Here is a 16,320-nt window from a genome sequence, read left to right on the forward strand (position 1 = left end):
ACATTTTGATTATGATGTTTTTTGTTAAGTAGATTGGACAAAAATCATTAAGAAAAAACTTGTGGTGTGCTAAATTAAATTGTTTTTGGTATCAAAAGTTGCGATTTTGAAACATGCTTACAAGAACTTTAGACATAAATTTCTTAAATATGAGGAAAAACAATACAGAATCACATGCATCCACAATGTGTGTGTGTGTGTGTGTATATAAATATCTTTGTTTGTTTGTGAATACGAATGTTCAATATCCTTAAATATCTTGGTAAAGACTTGTATAAAGTGTATAACAAATATCTCAATAGTATTCGTTAATGTACGATACTATATTAGTATTACAAGATGGCCGACAAAAGACGGCACATACTCCCTTCATCAAAAGATGTAAGAGAAAATTAGATTTTTTGCATTCCAAACGTTGATCTTGGTTCCTATATATACTAGTAAGCAACCCACGTGCAACACGTTGAAAGGATAGGGATGTCGCCTAGAGGGGGGATGAATAGGCGGTTTAAAACTTTTACAAATATGGCTTAACAAATGCAGAATAAAACTAGTGTTTAATTTATCAAGTACAAAACCTATATAACTAGGATTCACCTATGTGCACCAACAACTTATGCTAAGCAAGACAAGTAACTATGTGATAGCAAGATATATAACTTAAAGCACGAAGACTATCATAAAGTAAAGTGCATAAGTAAATAGCTCTAGTACAGGAATAACCGAGGTGACGCGGAGACGACGATGTATCCCGAAGTTCACACTGTTGCGAGTGTTAGTCTCTGTTGAGCGGTGTGGAGAACAAAGCACTCCAAACGCCACGAAGACCTCACCGTATTCTCCTCGACCCTTCCCACAAAGGGGAAGACCTTGATCTACTATGGAACCTTAAGGATGGTCACCGAACCCGCACAAAGCTTGGGGCTATCTCCACAACTTAATTGGAGGCTCCCAATAAATCGCCACAAAGGCCTTACCCTTGAAGAATCTCCACAACTTAATCGGAGTCTCCAAAAACACCACAAAGACCACTAAGCCGTCTAGGATCCGAAGACCCAAGACGAACAAGCTCCGGGAACAAGCTCCCGAAGTGAATATCTCATGAACTTTCACCTCCACGTATCATGATGGTGCTTATCGTAACACCGACTTCACATTGTTGGGGAACCCCAAGAGGAAGGTATGATGAGCACAGTAGCAAGTTTTCCCTCAGTAAGAAACCAAAGTTCAATCGACCAGTAGGAGAAAGGCGTGACTTCTGAAAGTGTTGCAAGCTGCCTAGTGGTAGGGCGCACTACCGGCGTCAACAACAACGTGGAACCTGCACACAACACAACCAAAGTACTTTGCCCTAACTTACAGTGAGGTTGTTAATCTCACCGGTTTGCTGAACACAAAGGATTAGACGTATCGAGTGGAAAGAGATGTTTGCAGAAAGTAAACATAACATGATTGCAGTAGAATTTATCAGTAAAGGAAATAGGACCGGGGTCCATAGTTCACTAGAGGTGTCTCTCCATAAAGATAAATAGCATGTTGGTGAACAAATTACAGCTGGGCAATTGACAGAATATCGACCATATATGACATGATGAATACTATGAGGTTTGATATGGGCATTACAATATAATACAGACCGTAATCCAACTGTGTCTATGACTAGAAATCCACCTTCAGGTTATCGTTCGAACCCCTTTCAGTATTAAGTTGCAAGCAACAGACTATCGCATTAAGCAATGTGTGTAAAGCAACAATAGAATTACCCTCGGATAAAACATTATTGTTTCCTCCCTAGCAGCAACAACACATCTAGAATCTTAGAAGTTTAATGTCACTCTCCTAGAATACTAGAGGCATGAACCTACTATCGAGCATAAATACCCCCTTTTGGAGTCACAAGTGTCCACTTGGCCATAGTTTCTACTAGCAATGGAGAGCATGCAAGATCACAAATAACATATGACATGAATATATAATCAATCTCAACATAGTATACAATATTCATCGGATCTCAGCAAACGCAACATATAGGATTACATAAAGATGATCTTGATCATGTAGGTGTTGGAAATATGCCCGAGAGGCAATAATAAATTAGTTATTGCTATATCTTAGTGTTCATGATAAATGTTTACACCCCATGCTATAATTGTATTAACCGGAAACATTAATACATGTGTGTTGTGTAAACAACCAGAGTCCCTAGTAAGCCTCTTGTAAAACTAGCTTGTTGATTAATAGATGATCATGGTTTGTTGATCATGAACATTGGATTGGATGTTGTTAATAACAAGATTATGTCATTGGGTGAATGATATAATGGACACACACCCAAATAAGCGTAGCATGAGATCAAGTCATTAAGTTCATCTTGCTATAAGACTTCGATACATAATTACCTAGTCCTTCGACCATGAGATCATGTAAATCACTTACACCAGAAGGGTGCTTTGATTACATCAAACGCCACTTCATAAATGGGTGGTTATAGAGATGGGATTAAGTATTCGGAAAGTATGAGTTGAGGCATATGGATCAAGAGTGGGATTTGTCCATCCAGATGACGGATAGATATACTCTGGGCCCTCTCGGTGGAATGACATCTAATTATCTTGCAAGCATGTGACTAGGTCACAAGAGATGACATACCACGGTACGAGTAAAGAGTACTTGTCGGTAACGAGGTCGAACTAGGTATGGACATACCGATGATCAAACCTCGGACAAGTAAAGTATCGCGTGACAAAGGGAACTGGTATCGTATGTTAATGGTTCAATCGATCACTAAGTTATCGCTGAATGTGTGGGAGCCATTATGGATCTCCAGGTCCCGCTATTGGTTATTGGTCGGAGAGGAGTCTCGATCATGTCCGTATAGTTCATGAACCGTAGGGTGACGCGCTTAAGGTTCGATGTCGCATAAGTAGATTCGGAATATGAGATGGAGACCGAAGTTTGTTCGGAGTCTCGGATGGGATCCAGGACATCATGAGGAGGTCCGGAATGGTTCGGAGAATAAGATTCATATAAGGGAAGTTGATTTCTAGGTTTCAGAAAAGTTTAGGTTTTTCCGGTGAAAGACCGAGAAGGTTCTAGAAGGTTCCAGGGGTCCTACCAGTGGGCCCATGACCCTAGGAGGCCTAGCATGGGCCGAGGGGATGCACCCTAGCCTAATGGGCCAGGGGCACATGCCCCCCAAGGCCCAGCCGGCCAACCCCTGTAGGGTTTCCCAAAACCCTAGGGGGGATCAACTTGGGGGGAAGTTTTCCCCCTTCCCCCTTTGGGCTGCCGGCCATGAGCTTGGAGGAGGGGCCAAGGCAAACCCTGGCCGCCCTCCCCCCTATATAAAGAGGGGAGGGGGCAGGGGCGCAGCCCTCCTTCACCCTTGCACCTCTGGCCGCCCCTCTCCCTCCATCGCAAGTCTACTCCGGCTTAGGCGAAGCCCTGCAGCTTTTCTCCTCCACCACCACCACCATGCCGTCGTGCTGCTGGGATTCCGAGGGGATCTACCACACCTCCGCTGCCCGCTGGAACGGGGAGAGGACGGGCTTCATCGACACCGTACGCACGACCGAATACGGAAGTGCTACCGGATTGCAGCACAGAACGATCGACTACCTCAACAACGAGATCTAATCTCGTAGGCTTTGGAATCTTCGAGGGTTAGTCTCACATACATCTCGTTGCTTTGATCTTGGTAGATTAGATCTTGCTTCTTCCTAGATTGGATCTTGGCTTTTGTTCATGTTCACGGTAGAAATGTTTTGTTTTTCATGCAACGAACCCATCAGTGGTATCAGAGCCGTGTCTATGCATAGATCTGTTGCACGAGTAGAACACAATGGTTTTGTGGGCGTTGATGCTTTTGTTGTTTTTAGTTAGTGTACTTTGCATCTTGCGGGATGGTGGGATGAAGCGGCCCGGGCTAACTTTACATGACCGCGTCTCACGAGACTTGCTCCACGCTTGACATGCAACTTGTATTGCATAAGTGACTTTGCGGGTGTCTATCTCTCTCACCATAGTTAAGATTCAATTTACTCTTTCTATTGACAACACTAGTATCACCATTGTGGTTCATGTTCATAGGTAGATTGTATCTTACTCGAAAACCCTAAACCACGTAAAATATGCAAACCAAATTAGAGGCGTCTAACTTGTTTTTGCAGGGTTTGGTGATGTGATATGGCCATGATGTGATGATGATTATATTTGATGTATGAGGTGTTCATTATTGTATTATGTCAACCGTCAAGAGCCTAATGGTTGTCTTTAAATTTGTTAAGACCTGCGTGTCTATTCATCATGTAATAGCTTTATTTCAAGTAGTTGTAATAGTAGCTATAAGTGATGGACAACCATGAAGCGGCGCCATGGACCTTGGTGCAATGATGGTGATGATGGAGATCATGCTCATGTGCTTTGGAGATGGAGATCAAAAGCATAAGAAGAAAGGCCATATCATATCACATATTTTGAATTGCATGTGATGTTAATCCTTTATGCATCTTATCTTGCTTAGATCGCGACGGTAGCATTATAAGATGATCCCTCACATTAATATCAAGATAATAAAGTGTTCTCCCCTCGCATGCACCATTGTTAAAGTTCGTCGTTTTGAAGCATCTCATGATGATCGGATGTGATAGATTCTACGTTCACATACAACGGGTCTAAGCCATGCACACGCGGAAATAATTGAGTTTGCTTGACGAGCCTAGCATGTACAAACATGGCCTCGGAACACATGAAACCGAAAGGTTGAACACGAGTCATACAGATGACATGATCAACATGTTGATGTTCACCATTGAAGCTACATCAGCTCACGTGATGATCGGACTTGGTGTAGTGGATATGGATCATGTGCCAATAAACAACTATGAGGGATGTTGCATTAAGTGGGAGTTCATTAGTAATTATATTAAAAAAGGAACTAATTATCATGAACATAGTCTGAATAGTATTTTGAATTAAATTGTAGAATTGGCATCCGTTATCTACCATGCGCTAGTCTTGTAATTGAGATAGAAGTACTGTTAAGTCTGACAAGTAACTTTACGCACTGGTACCGTATTGTTAAAGAATCAAGAAATGATTAAGTCCTATTGCAAACTTTTAGTGAACCTCACATTGCTGATTCAAAGAGCAATGGTTTCAATTAGTACCTAAAATCATCTTGTCTCCGTGAAACTTGAAGTTCAAATCCGTTTGAAAAGTAAGGAGCTGGAAATTTTGTTTTCAGAAATAAGCGAGGTATGAGATATATGTGATATCTAAGACCTTATTGCAAGATGATAGAATATAATCTAGTGAGACTACATAAACTCATAAGTTTTATGGGAATGTACGAAGGTTGAAGACGCTAGGCATCCCAATCCTCCAACTAGTTGGGCACTAGCGATATTCGCATATCCATGAAGTGATCGTCCTTAGTATACACCGTTGCTAAGACTCGTCGTTTCGAAGCATCACATGATGATCGGGTGTTATAGATTCTACGTGTGCATACAACGGGTGCAAGCAAGATTTGCACATGCGAATACTGAGGTTAAACTTTACGAGCCTAGCATGTACAGACATGGTCTCAGAAAGTCGTCATGATTTGATGGATAAAATTATGGGTGAAATTGTTCATCACATTAAAAAAGTTACTAATAGTGAAATCTGGAACACTTGGCATGTGATGATCAACTTCAAAGTAAGAACCTCAAGGTTGTTGGTATTTGATCAATGGACCTAGAAGTTATTGAAGGTGAAGTGTTTTCTGAAAATGAGGAAAGCTAAAAGAGAAACTATAAAAGATTTTGGTAGAAAGAAAGAAAAGACTAGAAAGTCTAGCTCAGGTGTAAATAGATGATATACATATTATGAATGTATTCCTTGTTTGGTCACACAGTCAAATTCTTGGGTATTTGTACCATATTGGTTGGTATGAGGTGTCATACAAAACAACGCAATACAAGGCCTAAGTGACTGACAAGGAATATGGTAGGAATGCACGTCTGGAATAAAATAAAGTGTTATTGTGCTCGTCGTTGGCATTCTACCTAGCCCTTCAGATTTATAATAAAGAACTTTATAATTGTTGTTTTGTTCTGGTCAGATGAAAACAATGAGTTGTTCAAATTATGACAGTATTCCATGTACGATGGATAAGTTATTATAAATCTTTATGGTGAAGCACACATACATAACACTGACGCTAAAATGCAATAAGGCAAATGATGTGAATTCCACTTATTAGTGGAACCGCCTTTTAGGTCATGTTAGAAAGGAACGCATGAAGGAACTCCATGCAAATGGATTTTTGGAGTCATTCGATTTTTTGAATCGTTCGGCGCTTGCAAATTTCTTCTAAAAGAGAATGACTGAAATACTGTTCATAGGCCAAGGGTTAACTAGCTTAGTGGAAACATACATGATGATGTATATGGTTCTTAAGCATAGTTGTGTGCGGGAGATTCCTCTACTTCATGAAAACTTCCAACAATGAATTGAGTGTATATATAAGGATATATTCAATGAGGAAGAAGTTTGAAACATTTGAATAGATTCAAATAAATTTCAGCATGAAGTGGAAATCATCGTAATAGAAAAGTCAAATATCTATGATTGGATCATGGTGAAAATATTTGAATTACGAATTTTAGCGAACATCTAAGAGAGTTATGAAATTGTTCTACACATTACATTTCTTGGAGTATCATAGTGATGATGGAGTATCCGAGAGACGTATCCAAACCTTTTTGGGTTAATGATGAGATAAAATAAAATAACGCCATTATATTTTGTGGATTATGCTTTAGAGACTACCGCTTTTACACTGAATAGAGCATCATCATAATCCATTGAAATGACACCATACGAGTTATGGCATGGGTATAAACCCTAATAGTCTTTTCTTAAATTTTGGATGCGTAGCATAAGTAAATAAGTTTACAACCAAAATCGGATGAATGTCTTTGTTGGTTATCCAAGAGAATTGATTGAGAATTCTTTCCACTATGGATTCAAAGACAAAAGTGTTTGTCGATGTTTCTTACTTATTTCCAAGAAATTGTTTCTAGCGAAGTATTTGAGTGGGAGGACAATGGAACTTGATAAGCTTTATGAACCTAGCATGATGATCAGAGTAGCGCAGCATCGGAAATGGTTCCGGAAGCGGCCACGACGATCATAGCTCCCATGTCTACAAAGAGTTATAGTCATGGAGATCAAAGTACCCATTGAACCTTGTAGGTATGGTTTACTTTGTGATCAAATAAATGATTTTTGGACAAATGATTGATTTTGAACAATAATGACCCAACTACATACAAAGAAGTTATGATGGGCCCTGACTCCGTTAAAATGGCTGAGTGCCATGAAATCCAAGATAGGTGAATAATTTCTTGGAAGTAAAAAGACCTATAAAATTGATGGACTTGGATGCAATATCCTTGAAAAAGCTCAACTTGTCGAAAAGTTGTTTACGACAAAGTTCAAAGAGTTAACTACGATAAGATTAGATCTTCCGTAGTGATGCTTATAGTCTATGTGGATTATTCTAGTATTCGCTGCATATTTCTTTTATGAGATATGATAGTAGGATGACAGAAATACATTCCTTACCAGAAGTGTGTATAAAGGATGTATACTAGATACAAACCAAGAGTTTTTGCTAGCCCGTGGAATACTAGATAGGTATACAAACTTCACTGGATGAAGTAAGTATCACGGAGTTGGAATCTTCACCGGATGAAATAATCAAAGAGTTTTGATTTCATCAGAAACGATGAAGATGCTTGCATTTGCAAGAAATTAAGTGGGAGCGCTGAGACATAGTTATAATATTATATGTGGATGACATATCATTGATTATAAATGATGTAATTATATACTTTATGTGATTAAAAGGATTCATTGAGAATTAACTTCAATGAAAGGATATGGACTGAAACATATTTAGCGTCAAGATCTATGAAGATAGATTGAAACGCATAATAAGTTTAAGTCAAAGTACATAGAATGAATATTGAAGAAGTTCAGTATAAAACATTAAGAAGGTGTTCTTATCCATGTGAAGGTTTTTACAAGACTTGAGTGTATTTGACACTCAACGAGTAAAAACACATTAGTGATTTTAGATCACGAATAATATGTACAAAATCAGATGTCATGTGCTCTAAAGTGTTACGAGCATATACCAGAATGATTCATGTAATGATCATTGGAAAACAGTAAGAATATCCTTGAGTACTTTGGAAGAGCCAAGGATATATAGTTTTGTATAAGGTAATGACAAACAAATCGATGTAAGGCATTGCACCGATATTAGTTTGGTCACATATTAAAAATAAGTTTCAATCTCAATTAGGCTAAGTGTTCATTGAAAGGTAGCACAATGAGCTAGAAGAAGTCTATGCTAGATTTAGATGAGTTCTAAATATTGTGACGGATTCTACAAACGAAGGCAGAGTATGTCATTGTTTTGACAATGACCGAGAGTGTTTGAGTCGAGGAGTTCTTTGAGAACTTGGTGTATTTCCGATAGTGTCAGAACTTTGAAGCTATATTGTGTGTGACAATATTAGTGACATATTTCAGACCGCGGAATTAAGGTTCCACCAGAAGACTGAACATATACGATTAATGCCGACTCATTTGGAAAATGAGTGATGCGTAGTGACGCAAATGAATTGCAAAATACATACGTTTCTGAGCGTGTGATACGTCTCCGACGTATCGATAATTTCTTATGTTCTATGCCATATTATTGATGATACCTACATGTTTTATGCACACTTTATGTCATATTCGTGCATTTTCTGGAACTAACCTATTAACAAGATGCCGAAGTGCCGATTGCTTGTTTTACTGCTGTTTTGGTTTCAGAAATCCTAGTAACGAAATATTCTCGGAATTGGGCGAAATCAAAGCCCAGGGGCCTATTTTTCCACGAAGCTTCCGGAAGTCCGAAGACGAGACGAAGAGGGGCCACGGGGTGGCCAAACCCTAGGGCGGCGCGGCCCCACCCTCGGCCGCGCCGGCCTATGGTGTGGGCCCCCCGTGTCGCCTCTTGACTTGCCCTTCCGCCTATTTAAAGCCTCCGTGACGAAACCCCCAGTACCGAGAGCCACGATACGGAAAACCTTCCAGAGACGCCGCCGCCGCCAATCCCATCTCGGGGGATTCTGGAGATCTCCTCCGGCACCCTGCCGGAGAGGGGATTCATCTCCCGGAGGACTCTTCACCGCCATGGTCGCCTCCGGAGTGATGAGTGAGTAGTCTACCCCCGGACTATGGGTCCATAGCAGTAGCTAGATGGTTGTCTTCTCCTCATTGTGCTTCATTGTTGGATCTTGTGAGCTGCCTAACATGATCAAGATCATCTATCTGTAATTCTATATGTTGTGTTTGTCGGGATCCGATGGATAGAGAATACTATGTCATGTTAATTATCAAGTTATTATACATGTGTTGTTTATGATCTTGCATGCTCTCCGTTTCTAGTAGAGGCTCTGGCCAAGTTTTTACTTTTAACTCCAAGAGGGAGTACTTATGCTCGATAGTGGGTTCATGCCTGCATTGACACCTGGGACGGTGACAGAAAGTTCTAAGGTTGTGTTGTGTTGTTGCCACTAGGGATAAAACATTGGCGCTATGTCCGAGGATGTAGTTGTTGATTACATTACGCACCATACTTAATGCAATTGTGTGTTGTTTAGCAACTTAATACTGGAGGGGGTTCGGATGATAACCTGAAGGTGGACTTTTTAGGCATAGATGCAGTTGGATGGCGGTCTATGTACTTTGTCGTAATGCCCAATTAAATCTCACTATACTTATCATGTCATGTATGTGCATTGTTATGCTCTCTCTATTTGTCAATTGCCCGACTGTAATTTGTTCACCCAACATGCTTTTATCTTATGGGAGAGACACCTCTAGTGAGCTGTGGACCCCGGTCCATTCTTTAATACTTGAAATACAAATCTGCTTGCAATACTTGTTTTTACTATTTTCTCTCGCAAACAATCATCTTCCACACAATACGGTTAATCCTTTGTTACAGCAAGCCGGTGAGATTGACAACCTCCCTGTTTCGTTGGGGCAAAGTACTTTGGTTGTGTTGTGCCGGTTCCACGTTGGCGCCGGAATCTCTGGTGTTGCGCCGCACTACATCCCGCCGCCATCAACCTTCAACGTGCTTCTTGGCTCCTCCTGGTTCGATAAACCTTGGTTTCTTTCCGAGGGAAAACTTGTCTGCTGTGCGCATCATACCTTCCTCTTGGGGTTGCCCAACGAACGTGTGAAATACACGCCATCAAGCTCTTTTACGGCGCCGTTGCCGGGGAGATCAAGACACGGCTGCAAGGGGAGTCTCCACTTCTCAATCTCTTTACTTTGTTTTTGTCTTGCTTTATTTTATTTACTACTTTGTTTGCTGCACTTATATCAAAACACAAAAAAATTAGTTGCTAGTTTTACTTTATTTACTGTCTTGTTTGCTATATCGAAAACACAAAAAAAAATTAGTTTACTTGCATTTACTTTATCTAGTTTGCTTTATTTACTATCGCTAAAATGAGTAATCCCGAAGTTGAAGTTCGTTCATTTAAGCAACAAGGGGGAGAATGTTTAAAAGATGCTTGGTATAGAATTAGTGATGCCCATAATAGGTGCACTAAGAAACACTCCACTACTATTCTACTCAGGAATTTTTATGTTGGTATCTCTAGCTGGAATAGATATGTTCTTGATTGTCTCGCGGGAGGTAACTTCCTAGGTGCTCCCGCTTTAGAAGCTAGCTGCGTTATTGAGAGTTTATTTGGAACACGAACTAAAAGTGAAACCTCCCTTGAGGATGTTACGAAAAAATTGGAAACCATAGAGAAAAATTGTAGCGTTGAAACTAAATTGGAAATATTACTTGATAATACTGATAAACTTGATAAAATCCTAGGAGGAATTAATGAAAGAATTGCTACTCTAGAAACTTGTGCTATCCATGATAATCAAACCCATAGAATTGGTAAACTTGAAAAAGCTATGGGAAAATTGGGTTCAACTTTTTCTTCTCTTAAATTTAATGAGAAAGCTTATGTGGGTAAGGAGCAAAAATTCATGTATGTCTCTAAGGTGCCTAAACCAAAGAATTACTATAGGCCTAAAATTGATAAAACTCCCAACACCGACTGGTAATGATGTTGATGCTTCATCTCTCGATGTTACTTGAGTTACACTTTACGCGCCTAGGTGAAAGGCGTTAAAGAAAAGCGCTTATGGGAGACAACCCATGTTTTTACCTACAGTACTTTGTTTTTATTTTGTGTCTTGGAAGTTGTTTACTACTGTAGCAACCTCTCCTTATCTTAGTTTTATGTTTTGTTGTGCCAAGTAAAGTCTTTGATAGAAAAGTAAGTACTAGATTTGGATTACTGCGCAGTTTCAGAATTCTTTGCTGTCACGAATCTGGGTCTATCTCCCTGTAGGTAGCTCAGAAAATTATGCCAATTTACGAGCATGATCCTCAGATATGTACGCAACTTTCATTCAATTTGAGCATTTTCGTTTGAGCAAGTCTGGTGGCCTAATAAAATCCATCTTTACGGACTGTTCTGTTTTGACAGATTCTGTCTTTTATTTCGCATTGCCTCTTTTGCTATGTTGGATGAATTTCTTTGATCCATTAATGTCCAGTAGCTTTATGCAATGTCCAGAAGTGTTAAGAATGATTGTGTCACCTCTGAACATGTGAATTTTTATTATGCACTAACCCTCTAATGAGTTGTTTCGAGTTTGGTGTGGAGGAAGTTTTCAAGGATCAAGAGAGGAGTATGATGTAATATGATTAAGGAGAGTGAAAGCTCTAAGCTTGGGGATGCCCCGGTGGTTCACCCCTGCATATATTAAGAAGACTCAAGCGTCTAAGCTTGGGGATGCCCAAGGCATCCCCTTCTTCATCGACAACATTATCGGGTTCCTCCCCTGAAACTATATTTTTATTCGGCCACATCTTATGCACTTTGCTTGGAGCGTCGGTTTGTTTTTGTTTTTGTTTTGTTTGAATAAAATGGATCCTAGCATTCACTTTATGGGAGAGAGACACGCTCCGCTGTTGCATATGGACAAATATGTCCTTAGGTTCTACTCATAGTATTCATGGCGAAGTATCTCCTTCGTTAAATTGTTATATGGTTGGAATTTGAAAATGCTACATGTAGTAATTCTAAAATGTCTTGGATAATTTGATACTTGGCAATTGTTGTGCTCATGTTTAAGCTCTTGCATCATATACCTTGCACCCATTGATGAAGAAATACTTAGAGCTTACTAATTTGGTTTGCATATTTGGTTTCTCTAGAGTCTAGATAACATCTAGTATTGAGTTTTGAACAACAAGGAAGACGGTATGGAGTCTTATAATGTTTACCATATGTCTTTTATGTGAGTTTTGCTGTACCGTTCATCCTTGTGTTTGTTTCAAATAGCCTTGCTAGCCTAAACCTTGTATCGAGAGGGAATACTTCTCATGCATCCAAAATACTTGAGCCAACCACTATGCCATTTGTGTCCACCATACCTACCTACTACATGGTATTTATCCGCCATTCCAAAGTAAATTGCTTGAGTGCTACCTTTAAAATTCCATCATTCACCTTTGCAATATATAGCTCATGGGACAAATATCTTAAAAACTATTGTAGTATCGAATATGTACTTATGCACTTTATCTCTTATTAAGTTGCTTGTTGAGCGGTAACCATGTTTCTGGGGACGCCATCAACTATTCTTTGTTGGATATCATGTGAGTTGCTATGCATGTCCGTCTTGTCACGAAGCAAGAGAGATCTACCACCTTCATGGTTGGAGCATGCATATTGTTAGAGAAGAACTTTGGGCCGCTAACTAAAGCCATGATTCATGGTGGAAGTTTCAGCTTGGACACATATCCTCAATCTCATATGAGAATAATAATTGTTGCCACATGCTTATGCATTAAAGAGGAGTCCATTATCTCGTTGTCCATGTTGTCCCGGTATGGATGTCTAAGTTGAGAATAATCAAAAGCGAGAAATCCAAAATGCGAGCTTTCTCCTTAGACCTTTGTACAGGCGGCATGGAGGTACCCCATTGTGACACTTGGTCAAAACATGTGCATTGCAAAGATCCGGTAGTCCAAGTTAATTAGGACAAGGTGCGGGCACTATTAGTATACTATGCATGAGACTTGCAACTTGTAAGATATAACTTTCATAACTCATATGCTTTATTACTACCGTTGACAAAATTGTTTCATGTTTTCAAAATAAAAAGCTCTAGCACAAATATAGCAATCGATGCTTTCCTCTTTGAAGGACCATTCTCTTTACTTTTATGTTGAGTCAGTTCACCTATCTCTCTCCACCTCAAGAAGCAAACACTTGTGTGAACCGTGCATTGATTCCTACATACTTGCATATTGTACTTGTTATATTACTCTATGTTGACTATTATCCATGAGATATACATGTTACAAGTTGAAAGCAACCGCTGAAACTTAATCTTCCTTTGTGTTGCTTCAATACCTTTACTTTGATTTATTGCTTTATGAGTTAACTCTTATGCAAGACTTATTGATGCTTGTCTTTAAGTACTATTCATGAAAAGTCTTTGCTATATGATTCACTTGTTTACTCATGTCATCACCATTGTTTTGATCGCTGCATCCACTACATATGTTTACAAATAGTATGATCAAGGTTATGATGGCATATCACTTCAGAAATTATCTTTGTTATCGTTTTACCTGCTCGGGACGAGCGAGAACTAAGCTTGGGGATGCGATACGTCTCCGACGTATCGATAATTTCTTATGTTCTATGCCATATTATTGATGATACCTACATGTTTTATGCACACTTTATGTCATATTCGTGCATTTTATGGAACTAACCTATTAACAAGATGCCGAAGTGCCGATTCTTTGTTTTCGCTGTTTTTGGTTTCGAAATCCTAGTAACGAAATATTCTCGGAATTGGGCGAAATCAAAGCCCGAGGGCCTATTTTTCCACGAAGCTTCCGAAGTCCGAAGACGAGACGAAGAGGGGCCACGGGGTGGCCAAACCCTAGGGCGGCGCGGCCCCACCCCCGGCCGCGCCGGCCTATGGTGTGGGCCCCCGTGCCGCCTCTTGACTTGCCCTTCCGCCTACTTAAAGCCTCCGTGACGAAACCCCCGATGCGAGAGCCACGATACGGAAAACCTTCCGGAGACGCCGCCGCCGCCAATCCCATCTCGGGGGATTCCGGAGATCTCCTCACGCACCCTGCCGAAGAGGGGATTCATCTCCCGGAGGACTCTTCACCGCCATGGTCGCCTCCGGAGTGATGAGTGAGTAGTCTACCCCTGGACTATGGGTCCATAGCGGTAGCTAGATGGTTGTCTTCTCCTCATTGTGCTTCATTGTTGGATCTTGTGAGCTGCCTAACATGATCAAGATCATCTATCCGTAATTCTATATGTTGTGTTTGTCGGGATCCGATGGATAGAGAATACTATGTCATGTTAATTATCAAGTTATTATACATGTGTTGTTTATGATCTTGCATGCTCTCCGTTTCTAGTAGAGGCTCTGGCCAAGTTTTTACTTTTAACTCCAAGAGGGAGTACTTATGCTCGATAGTGGGTTCATGCTCGCATTGACACACAGGACAGATGACGAAAGTTCTAAGGTTGTGTTGTCTTGTTGCCACTAGGGATAAAACATTGGCGCTATGTCCGAGGATGTAGTTGTTGATTACATTACGCACCATACTTAATGCAATTGTACTGTTGTTTAGCAACTTAATACTGGAGGGGTTCGGATGATAACTCGAAGGTGGACTTTTTAGGCATAGATGCGGTTGGATGGCGGTCTATGTACTTTGTCGTAATGCCCAATTAAATCTCACTATACTTATCATGTCATGTATGTGCATTGTTATGCTCTCTCTATTTGTCAATTGCCCGACTGTAATTTGTTCACCCAACATGCTTTTATCTTATGGGAGAGACACCTCTAGTGAACTGTGGACCCCGGTCCATTCTTTAATGCTTGAAATACAAATCTGCTTGCAATACTTGTTTTTACTATTTTCTCCGCAAACAATCATCTTCCACACAATACGGTTAATCCTTTGTTACGGCAAGCCGGTGAGATTGACAACCTCACCTGTTTCGTTGGGGCAAAGTACTTTGGTTGTGTTGTGCGGGTTCCACGTTGGCGCCGGAATCTCCGGTGTTGCGCCGCACTACATCCCGCCGCCATCAACCTTCAACGTGCTTCTTGGCTCCTCCTGGTTCGATAAACCTTGGTTTCTTTCTGAGGGAAAACTTGCTGCTGTGCGCATCATACCTTCCTCTTGGGGTTGCCCAACGAACGTGTGAAATACACGCCATCAGCGTGTTAGAATCGTTGGCTGAAACCTCTCCCATGAGCAAAACATGATAAGCATCAGAAGGCCAAGGTGTTATATCTTTACAAATGTAAACTATATGATTGACTCTAGTGCAAGTGGGAGGTTGTTGGAGATATGCCCGAGAGGCAATAATAAATTAGTTGTTGTTATATTTTGGTGTTCATGATAAATGTTTACACCCCATGCTATAATTGTATTAACCGGAATCATTAATGCATGTGTGTTGTGTAAACAACCTGAGTCCCTAGTAAGCCTCTTGTAAAACTAGCTTGTTGATTAATAGATGATCATGCTTTCCTGATCATGAACATTGGATGTTGTTAATAACAAGGTTATGTCATTGGGTGAATGATATAATGGACACACACCCAAATAAGCGTAGCATGAGATCAAGTCATTAAGTTCATCTTGCTATAAGCTTTCGATACATAGTTACCTAGTCCTTCGACCATGAGATCATGTAAATCCCTTACACCGGAAGGGTGCTTTGATTACATCAAATGCCACTGCATAAATGGGTGGTTATAAAGATGGGATTAAGTATTCGGAAAGTATGAGTTGAGGCATATGGATCAAGAGTGTGATTTGTCCATCCTGATGACGGATAGATATACTCTGGGCCCTCTCGGTGGAATGACATCTAATTAGCTTCCAATCATGTGACTAGGTCACAAGAGATGACATACCATGGTACAAGTAAAGAGTACTTGTCAGTAACGCGGTCGAACTAGGTATGGAGATACCGATGATCAAACCTCGGACAAGTAAAGTATCGCGTGACAAAGGGAATTGGTATCGTATGTTAATGGTTCAATCGATCACTAAGTTATCGCGAATGTGTGGGAGCCATTATGGATCTCCAGGTCCCGCTATTGGTTATTGGTCGGAGACGAGTC

This window comes from Lolium rigidum, chromosome 6, assembly GCF_022539505.1.
Source record: "Lolium rigidum isolate FL_2022 chromosome 6, APGP_CSIRO_Lrig_0.1, whole genome shotgun sequence".
Lineage (NCBI taxonomy): Eukaryota > Viridiplantae > Streptophyta > Magnoliopsida > Poales > Poaceae > Lolium > Lolium rigidum.